Below are 9,372 nucleotides of genomic sequence, written 5' to 3'. Positions count from 1 at the left end.
GGAGGGTGTGTGTATGTGTGGCCTGAGCGAGCGAGAGAGAGACCTTACGTGCATTGTTGTTGTTAGCATCTGGTGCTAGCTAGCTGCGCTAACGGATAGAAGGAGCTGTTTAAATGAAAACAGAGGAGCGACATTTCGCCACAACTGTGCCGAGCACTTGACTTTATGCAGGAAGCCAGACAGTGGGACATTGTACGAAAAGTCAGCACACTCAGCAACATAATTGCAGCGTCCAGGCAGCTCCCGTTCGAGCATATGCCTTGAGTTGCACATAGCTCCAACGATCCAACACACACACACACACACACACACACACACACACACACACACACACACACACACACACACACACACACACACACACACACACACACACACACACACACACACACACACACACACACACACACACACACACACACACACACACACACACACACACACACACCATTTGTATTGTATGAGAGGTTCCAGGTTGAATTGAGGCGAATATTTGTAATGTTCAGAGGTTGTTGTGTTTAATATTCATGAGAATATTTGTCATTGTTCAAATGATAATAAACATTAGCATAAAGCATATTTGTCCACTCATATGTTGATAAGAGTATTAAAAACTTGAAAAATATTCCCCTAAGGTACATTTAGAACAGATAAAAAATGTGCGATTAATTTGCGATTAATCGCGATTAACTATGGACAATCATGTGATTAATCGCGATTAAATATTTTAATCGACTGACAGCCCTAATTTATATATGTTGAATGTCCTTATTTTTAGCTCTTCTGCATAGACTTCTTACGAATCAAGAGATGATGATGGATCAACTCAAAGTCATTCAGATGACCATGCAGAAAATTCCTGGCGAACCTGCTGGTGGGCCGGATCCCCTTGGCAGAGATATACTGCCGCTAAAAGATGTAACCTCCCTGCTGGCTCTGGAGAAACGTGTGAGGGAAGAGGCAGACCTTCAAAACAAAATGGTAATAATTGCCCTTACCAACTTAAAAGGATGGGGGACCCAATTTGAAACTATTGTTAATATTTTACTTGCCACCTAAGTTGTATGTTGGACAGCAGTGATGCTAAATATCAGCTATGGGAAAAGGGAAATAATGTTTTTTTTTTTAAATTAGGTTATTGTGACTAGTGTTTATATAATGCATGGATCCTTAGCTTTTAAATGATCTTTTTCAGATTACTGCATTGAGTGTCATTGGAGGACTGGACGTTAAGGATTGCGTTTGGCGAGTGATGAAACACTGTTTTACCAACTCCCTTGCCAAACAGCTCAACTGGCGTGGCATCAATGGGAAAACAGCATTCCACAGACTGCAACTTAAAGATGTCATTACTGGTAAGTGTTACATTGCGCTGTCATCAGTCTAATAAGTCCAGTCCTCTTTTCTTGCATGTTTGACACTCAGTTAGTACTTACTGATCCTAGATTCAACCAATTCAAATTACTCTTGGTAGAAAAAGACATATAAAAGAATAATTTGTTTAACATGGTTTGCCACATAAAAAGTTAAAAAATAAACTCTGAAAAGAGGCTGGAAGCACATCTACTCTTTCTCCCTCATTGAGAAATTCTGGATCAGCTGCAGTCCGATTTTACTAGCAGGCGTCAAGCTGTTGAGTAGAGGCAAAGGGCGTCCTCTGCCATGGCCAGAATGTTCTCAAAGTGCCATCACCACTGAATTCGTCAGACACAGCACGCCATGCACTTGGCTGATCCGTAGGTCCCCAGATTGGGTCCTAAATTGTGCAATCCATCCAAGGCTTTACAATGTTCTCTACTTTTAGGGACTGTCAGAAACAACAGGCTCACAGCGACAGCAACAGACCAAGAGGTAGAATCCTACATAAAAAAATGGCTTCACCTTGCGGGCGACCGAGATGGAGGTAGAAGAGAGAGAGAGGAACGAAGACGAGCTGTCCAAGAAACCTGTAAGTCAGTTACAATATCTATTTTGCAATATATGTATAATAATTTGTAATATATAATATAGCATATACATAAGGAATTGTATTTTGTTTGCGGTTTTGTACGTTTGATTGTTATCTGTTACTGAGTCAACAGAGTTTATTTGTTTGTGCATTCCTTATAGGCCTTCAAGATTCTCATGGGCCCAGTCAAGGAGGTCGATAAATCCATCGATAAAATGTCCAGGTTGTTCCCTTGCCAAGGTCGGCAAAAGTTCGTTAATTTTGGTTGAGCAGGGTTAGGTTTAACCCTATGGTTCTACAAGTATTCTGTTTTAGTTCTGTTTTCACAAGAAAATCAATAAAATAAATCTGAAATGTCACTGAGTCTGCAGAAGAGTTTGTTTATTTAGGGAGCTAAGCTTTTTTTTTAGAATTGCGTGTTTTTTCAAAGTTGCTTTACTATACAGCTATTTTGTTTTTGTTTATTATGCTGTTATTTTGGCATGGTTGGATTGTATCCCAGTTATTTTGAAAATGTAATGATGCAGTGGCTAGTTCATCACCAATATTAATAAATGATGATACAATCATTAAAAAAAACGTTTGGTTCATCTGTTGTAATTTATTGATGCAACTTTTGAGAGGCCATTTTGACATTTGTATTTACTGTATGTTGAATATTGCTGTTGCAGAATACACAGTGTCATTGATATTCAGTCATTGAGTCACCAACGTTTTAATGGCTTTTTAGGGATAGGTCTGGTTTATTTGGGTCATTCTTGGCTGACATGTGGCCATGCTTTGACCTGCTTGTGGCACAGATCTGGTAAACATCACCTGACCGTCAAAGTGCCATAATTCCATGCAGCATTTGGGCCGGATGAGGATACGGAATGTGGGCCAGAATGAAAACTAACCGTGGCCCAGATTAGGGCCAGTTCTGGCCAACGAGTGGAACGCCCCAGTGCCATCACTCCATGCAGTATTTGGGCCAGATAAGGATATGGAATGTGGGCCGGATCTGGGCCAGAATGAAAACTAACCGTGGCCCAGATTAGGGCCAGTTCTGGTTTATGTGGTTCGTTTATGGTTGACATGTGTCATTGCTATGGCTTGCTTGTGGCCCAGATCTGGCAAACAGGAGCGGAGCGCCTAAGTGCCATCATTCCACGCGGTATGTGGGCCAGATAAGGATATGGAATGTGGGCCGGATCTGGGCCAGAATGAAAACTAATTGTGGCCCAGATTAGGGCCAGTTCTGGCCAACGAGTGGAACGCCCCAGTGCCATCACTCCATGCTGTATTTGGGCCAGATAAGGATATGGAATGTGGGCCGGATCTGGGCCAGAATGAAAACTAACCATGGCCCAGATTAGGGCCAGTTCTGGTTTATGTGGTTCGTTTATGGTTGACATGTGGCATTGCTATGGCTTGCTTGTGGCCCAGATCTGGCAAACAGGAGCGGAGCGCCTAAGTGCCATCATTCCATGCGGTATGTGGGCCAGATAAGGATATGGAATGTGGGCCGGATCTGGGCCAGAATGAAAACTAACCATGGCCCAGATTAGGGCCAGTTCTGGTTTATGTGGTTCGTTTATGATTGACATGTGGCATTGCTATGGCTTGCTTGTGGCCCAGATCTGGCAAACAGGAGCGGAGCGCCTAAGTGCCATCATTCCATGCGGTATGTGGGCCAGATGAAGGTGTTTTGTGTGGGCCGAATCTGGGCCAAACCTTTTTTGCTATCTGGGATGCCTAAGAACTCTAAGCGTGTGTCGGGACCTAACATTTTCTCTTTGAAGAGAGGGACACCTAACTCCTGAAGCAGTGTTTAAGCTTGGCCAGTGAGATCCCTGAGCTGTCCTGTGGCGGGTCTATGGGGAGGAGTCGTCCAGTAGGTGAAGGACGGAGGGGATTCTGACGATGTTCAGCAGGATCCAGCAGAGCGCTTCCGAGAAGGAATTGAAGATGCAGGGGCTGCTTCTGCGAAAATAGAGTTTGGACTCCCACTTAATACCGAACGAATTCCACTGAGACGGATGAATGGGGATGATTTTGAAGGCATCGGTAATGTCCGCTTTGGAGAGCCGAGCTCCGTGCCCTGTGAACTTGATCATCTTTATTGCATTATCCACTGAGGCATGGTGAAGGGAGAACTGATCTGGAGGGATGATGCTATTGACGCTGCCGAATGGCCGGAGCGGGGAGCGGACAGATCGAAAATCAGCCTTTTATTTACGTGTGGCTTATTCCGATGGGATTTGAACGGAACACTGAGAAGGGGGAGGAGCTAAAAGGGCCGATTATATATCCTTTGAGAAGTTCTTTGTCGATGAGCTGGGAAACTATGTTGGGTTCTTTAGCGGCTGACTGTAAGTTTCTTACTACGAAAGTCACTGTGGGAGATGGGAGGACCCCTACCCTGAAGCCTTGGGAGAGCCCTGACAGGAGATAGTCAACGAACACGGAATCTGGGTGAGTAGATAGCGCAGCTGCTAGCTGAGGGATGATAATGGGAGTGGAGGGGTGATATTCCAATTATTATTATTTTTTTTTATTTGTCTTCCTCCACGAGGTTTCTGGCACAGAGCTACTGTGACGGCTCGTCCACACGGTGGCGCGCGTTAAAGCTTCCAACGCTTCTGCCCATTCACTTTGAATAGGGTGACGTCACTTTTAGCAGGACTGTATTTTGGGAAGCGACGTGGAGCGTTGCTGGCGTTGCTCGCTTCAAAAGTTGAGCAATGTTCAATTTTGTTGGCGCCTCGGCAGAAGCGTCAGCCAATGAAATCCCGTTTATGAAAATCTGCCAGTACAAGCGCTAGCCAGTCAAACCGCGTGTATGCTGGGAGAGACTACGCAGGTCATTACCTCATATTCCAAAAAATGGAGAGAAAATTCATTATAGCGGTAGTGAATCACCCGGTGCTGAATGATCGGTCTCTGTTCATCTACCGGGATACAAACCGGAGGAGCGAGGCATGGAGGGAGGTGGCAGAGACAGTGGGTGAAACTGGTAGGTTTTCGCCTGTTGGAGATTTTGTATTATTTTATTTTTTTCCCAGTTTACTTCGTTTTAACATTGCTATTGCTTTGTATCTCGGGGGCAAGAGATTCATGTGATTGGTTGTTGGTCACGTTGCTCGCAAAAAAAACCAGTAGCGTAGGCAGAAATGTACTTTAGGGTGGGCCTGTAAAAATATAGGGTGGGCCAGATTTTTGGCAGATTACTTTTAGAATACTTCCAAGTTCCTTTCTTCTCTTTCCTCTTCTTTCTTCTTTTCTTTCCTTTTTCTTTTTTCTTTTCTTTCCTTCTTCTTCTTCTTTTTTCTTTGGAATACTTTCTTTTCCATAACAGATGGGTATGTTTTGGTGAACGGGAGACACGTATTTTACTGTTTTATCAAGAGCACAACACAACATCTTAGTGTCATTCTGGACAGCTCTCTCATCTGCACCACACGTAAAACTCACCCATACTGCATTCTTGTACAGTCTTAAAACCTTTCCTTGGAATATGTTATGCATTGTAAGGTGTCCTTGGGTGCTTTGAACCCCTGCGAGATGGAGTTCATGACTTTATGAGCTGTTCATGAGCACTCATGAAACATTCATGAACAACTCATTATATGTTCACTTGTCATGTTCATGAACCAAAATTCTTAAAATGCTCATGAACCATTTTAAAGAGCAGTTCATGACATTTTTATGAACATTGTTCATTCATATAAAGTTCCTGTTTTATGAGCAATTTATGAACTTTTCATGATCCAGCCAATCACAACATTATAATTAAAACCCCAAAAAGTTTGCATGAGTATTTCATGAACTTTTCATGACTATGAGCATTTCATGAATTTTGGATGATTGTGGCAAGTTCAGAATATTTTGGAAATTCATGAGCATTTTATGAACTTTTGATGATCAGTGTGATGTTTTTAAAGACCTCTTGAATATTCATCTACTATTTGAACATTTCTTTCTTTTTTAAAACTTTTAATCTTAAAACAAAACAATAGTGAATTTGAAACTGAACATTATCTGTATTTATTTTGGTGACATTCATATCATTTTATGGTTTATCTGTACTGTTTGAGAAGCAGTACGAGTAAGTAGCGCCAAGGTGGAACCTTTGGCAGGTGAGCGGTGACATCTGGGTTATCTTAGGGGGGACACTTTGTTGGAGTCTACCGGACCAGGTCCGTCCTCCGCGCAGATCGTTTGGATATGGCCAGAGCGGGGTCGCTGTCCGGATCTGCCGATGACCGTTCTTAGTTCTGAGGGAAAAGGAATTGTGTCCTTCGACACTATTCTCTGTTAGCTGTACAGAAACTAGACTTTGCACTCCAATGGATTGTTTCTTCAAATAAGCACTTTATTACACAGTTCAGCAAAGACACATCAATCTGATACTATACCACAAAGCGCTTTGGACTCCTTCTTGAGTTCTCACCGTGACAAGCTCGTCAGTGTAAGATCCCAGTTGAAGTGAGCCCCGAATCCTGAATACATCTTGTTCTTTATAGTATTTGCTGTGAAGCCCCCACCTTTGGTGCTCTCTCTTACTGTAATCTGCCTTTTCTGCCCAGCAACACCCAGATTTAGCCAAGGTCAGGGCCAGGGCCCTACTCCCTCTTCCTAATTTCGATGTGTCTTTATTACCTGCTTTATCTAGTTTTCGCTCACAAGACAGTTGCGCCTTTTGAAGGTCAGGGCCACACATACTCGTAACATGGTGTTCTAGTCCTTGAAGATAACAGGATGTAGCCGGCCAACTGCTGAGGCATCTCAGCAGTAAACTTTAACACAGTACTTTTCCACTCAGACAGCTCAATGTTTTTAGCGTTTCCATGATAGGATTTACTATATCTTATATTCACTGTTACTTTTGCCTTATCTTTATCCTTCAACTTCCGGCCTATCCTCAGAAGCAATCCAGACGATCAACCGGATCCTGTGTAGAATTATTGCTGCTCCACTTTTCTGTTTTCTACAGGTCAGTTCATGATGAAAATGATCGATGTTAACTTGTGTGAATTAGATATGATGTTGGAGATGTTTAGGAGAGTGTGTCAGAAGGTTTTGAGCATGTTTGACATAGTAACGGTATTTTAAAAATACTAAACTGTCGGCAACAATAGATGCCATTTTCGCGGGCTTCAGCCGCGCCTGGGTAAATGTGACCTGAGCGAAGGCTCGCAGGCAGGTTAGCTGCTGCGCACGGGTAATATGTTTTGTTTACCTGAGTGCAGTCTTGCAGGCACATTGCCTTGTTTTTTGTTTATTAACATTGACAGTGTATTTTTGTGATCTCCATAATATGTTATATTTGGTAAAGATAGATATATTGATAGAAAGTATTATTTGATAGCGTTATGTGTTTATAGATAACAACCTGTCCTTCACTGCAAACATAGCTGCTACAACCCGCTGCTGCAGATACACGCTTTACAACATCAGGAGGATGCGTCCCCAGCTGACCCAGAAAGCGACGCAGGTTCTGGTCCAGGCTCTCATCATCTCACGCCTAAACTACTGCAACTCCCTCCTGGCTGGTCTACCTGCATGTGCCATCCGACCTCTGCAGCTCATCCAGAATGCAGCGGCTCGTCTGGTCTTCAACCTTTCTAAATTCTCCCACACCACGCCGCTCCTCCGCTCCCTCCACTGGCTTCCGGTAACTGCTAGAATCCACTTCAAGACAATGGTACTTGCGTACCATGCTGCGAATGGATCTGGCCCTTCCTACATCCAGGACATGGTTAAACCGTACACCCCAGCACGTGCACTCCGCTCTGCATCAGCCAAACGACTCGCTGCACCCTCGCTGCGAGGGGGACCCAAGTTCCCATCAGCAAAAACATGTGGGTTTGCTATCCTGGCTCCAAAATGGTGGAATGAGCTCCCCATTGACATCATGACAGCAGAAAGCTTACACACCTTCCGGCGCAGACTGAAAACTCATCTTGTTCGACTCCACTTCGAGCAATAGAACTATTAACAAAGCACTTATGGACTGGCTTACCTAAAGCCAGTTGAGTAGCACTTGAAATGTTTTTTCTCTATGAAACCTGATGTACTTATATGATTCTGTTTTCTTCAAGTTTGTATTTTGTTGGTCGAACGCACTTATTGTAAGTCGCTTTGGATAAAAGCGTCAGCTAAATGCAATGTAATGTAATAATTTATATTGACTATGTTGAATTTCTCCTTGAGATACAGTAATTGACTGTGACAGACAGATAACTTAAATGGACAAATGTGATGTTTGTAAAGTTCAGCTATTTGAATGTAACTGTGTACTTTGAATTTTGAATAAGAAGCATTCCAGACGATCAACCGGATCCTGTGTATAATTATTGCTGCTGCACTTTTCTGTTTTCTACAGAAATCATTTATTGTTGCTGTGGTACCCAAGCTTTTGGGACCCGTAACAACATTTTTTGTGCAGCTGAGTGTCAAGAACTGCTTCAAATAGTGATAGGATTAATTGTAGTGCTCCACCTGTATACATGTATGTTTGTTTGTTTGTTAATTTGAGTAAAGTTCCATTGTGATTGACATACTTGTTGTTTTCTATGGTTGCCAATTGACCCACAGTCAATGGTTCATGAACAGTTCATGTACATGAACAGTTCATGAACAGTTCATAGCCAGCCATTGAATTATATTCAGTGACTGGGTATGAACTGTTCATGAATGGTTCATGAAGTTGTTATGAACAGTTCTTGATATGTTCATGAACAATTCTTGAAATCTTCTTGGTTGAATACTGAATATCGCTACACACTCACTGAAAACTCCATTTCATGAATTGTTCATGAACCTGCCTAAAACCATATTCCATGAATTGTTCATGAACCATTCCAGCACAGGAGTTTCATGAGTAGTTCATGAACTGCCCTAGTGCCATTTAATGTTCATGTCACTTTCATGAACAGTTCATCAACTTTGTTATGAGCTGTTTATGAGCTGTTCATGAATATGGTTCACTGATATTTCATGAACTTTTCATGACAAGTTCATGAACAGTTCACTATCATCTCACTGGGGAAAGGCGCCCCTAAATAGAATGAATTATCATTATTATTTATTATCTGAAACGATGTAATAACTTTTTTTCAGTCACTTGCCCTATACATTCAGCAGGCCATTCACTTTGATTTGATCCCGTTATAAATGTCATCATTTCGACAATAAATAAATGCTACATAAACGTTATCTTCCACGTTTTATCTAACCATCTCCGTTTCTACCTTTCAATATATTTTGAAAGAGAACTCTCTCTCTCTCTCATCTGCGTGCGGGGGCGGGGCCTCACAGACACGCTGCATCTCTCGCTCACAGACACGCTGCAGCGCTGTGCAGTGTGCACACAGTTCTGCTGGTAATGAATATTACATTTTGTGAGGAAACTTCTCAACCAATAGTTCCAATAAGTATTC

The 9,372-nt window shown here is 42.5% G+C and overlaps 1 long non-coding RNA gene across 1 annotated transcript; it reads left to right on the top strand.

Moving 5' to 3' along the window:
* Positions 1–784: 784 nt before the first annotated feature.
* Positions 785–2,307, top strand: LOC139433947 (uncharacterized). Its single transcript, XR_011643339.1, has 4 exons — positions 785–981; positions 1,196–1,355; positions 1,805–1,948; positions 2,110–2,307. It is a non-coding gene; the product is annotated as an uncharacterized lncRNA (long non-coding RNA).
* The last annotated feature ends 7,065 nt before the right edge of the window (positions 2,308–9,372 follow it).

Source organism: Pseudochaenichthys georgianus, chromosome 6 (assembly GCF_902827115.2).
Source record: "Pseudochaenichthys georgianus chromosome 6, fPseGeo1.2, whole genome shotgun sequence".
In the NCBI taxonomy this organism is placed as follows: Eukaryota; Metazoa; Chordata; class Actinopteri; order Perciformes; family Channichthyidae; genus Pseudochaenichthys; species Pseudochaenichthys georgianus.
Note: the sequence above shows the minus strand (reverse complement) of the source record. Positions and strands in the feature narration are given on the sequence as shown.